The 1,472-nt window shown below is 40.1% G+C and overlaps 1 pseudogene; it reads right to left on the bottom strand.

Annotated features, from left to right (window-relative positions):
• Positions 1-445: 445 nt before the first annotated feature.
• On the bottom strand, positions 446-782 carry LOC108763301 (uncharacterized; annotated as a pseudogene).
• Positions 783-1,472: the final 690 nt, after the last annotated feature.

The following is a 1,472-nucleotide window of genomic DNA, read 5'->3' as shown; positions in this document are numbered from 1 at the left end:
CATAAATAACAAGGGTGACCGTTAGGAAAGAAAGTATGCGACGATAGAATGCAAGTGCGACACCCTTTTTTTCCATTGTCTGTTTATGACTCAATTTTCACAGTGCGTTGCGTTTTTTCTTATTCTTTTTACTAGCGCAAAGAATTGGTAGTAAATATGATGGATGGGTAGTAAAAGGAAATACATATATATAATATATATATAGTGATGCGAACGAATTTATTTTTATTCACATCTTATTACACACCGTTTTTTCGTACGTATTTAAAAAACTAGAGCTAATAGTTCGCAATCGACGAGCCGATGTTCATTGAAGATGTCGCTATCGCGTATAGCGTTCTTGGACGCGATATTGGAGAATCGCGTATATTTGGCATCGACTGTATCGACGAGTCGGACTAATCGTTCGAACGTTACATCGATACACCCATCAAACTCGAACATACGGTGTAGCGTTGTTTCGGTCATCATCATGCGTACGGACGAAGAATCGAGACGTACGAGCGTAGCATTGTTCTGCAGCGTGCAAACTCTGACGGTTAGTGGTCCAATACCTATAAAATTGTCCTTGTATTCGTTTCGCAGCATCTTGTAAATATTCCATCGCTGCTCGTAGAGACTCTTCCACGTTTCGAGAGACAGTGACAGTCCGTGCCCGCGATGATCTCCCAGGGCGATCTCCACATAACTCGGTGGACCAACATTGATTCCAATTTTCAAATATTTGTAGTACTCGTCAGGTCGTAACGTTTGCTCAGTAAGCGCACCACGCGACGCTCCATGCTGTGTATATACATAATGTTAAAAAAAAAAACGTTATTTATTGTATAAAACGTTGAAATTTACATGTTATATTCTTTCTTCACGTCGTTCGATGCGCTGCTCTCTTTGGCGAAGTACATTTTCAACCGTTTGTACAAGCGGCTATCGCAAGACATGATCGCGTCCTCGTAAATTGTGACGTCTATAGTAATACTTCCAAAATCGAAGAAGGAGCAGGCTTTCCCCCTCATTCCAAGAATTTCGAACGTGTCGCAACACGTTTTATCATGTCATTCTACGTCTTTCTTTATCATGAGTTTATACATACGTTTATATATGCATACATATGTTTATGCACACATACATACCAGGTTTGTAAATATGAAAACGGAATTTTTTAATAGAAAGTACACGTTTATTGCATGAAAATGATAAAAAATATTTTATTCGAAGTATTGCCCATCGATAGCTATACATTTTTCCCACCTGTCTGACAATTTGTAGATACCACGCCAAAAAAGTTGTTGCTCTTTTGGGCCAAACCAGTCATCTAGCCATTTTCGTACATCTTCGTAAGAAGTGAAGCGCTGCTGAGCAAGTGCGTGTCCCATCGATGCAAATAAGTAGTAATCGGACGGAGCCAAGTTAGGTGAGTAAGCCGCATGCGAAAGTATTTCCCAACCAAACGCCTCAATCGTTTTCTTGACCAG

This window comes from Trachymyrmex cornetzi, unplaced genomic scaffold, assembly GCF_001594075.2.
Source record: "Trachymyrmex cornetzi isolate Tcor2-1 unplaced genomic scaffold, Tcor1.1 scaffold1107, whole genome shotgun sequence".
NCBI lineage: Eukaryota > Metazoa > Arthropoda > Insecta > Hymenoptera > Formicidae > Trachymyrmex > Trachymyrmex cornetzi.
The sequence above is the reverse complement of the archived record's forward strand: the minus strand, read 5'-3'. Positions and strand labels throughout refer to the sequence as shown.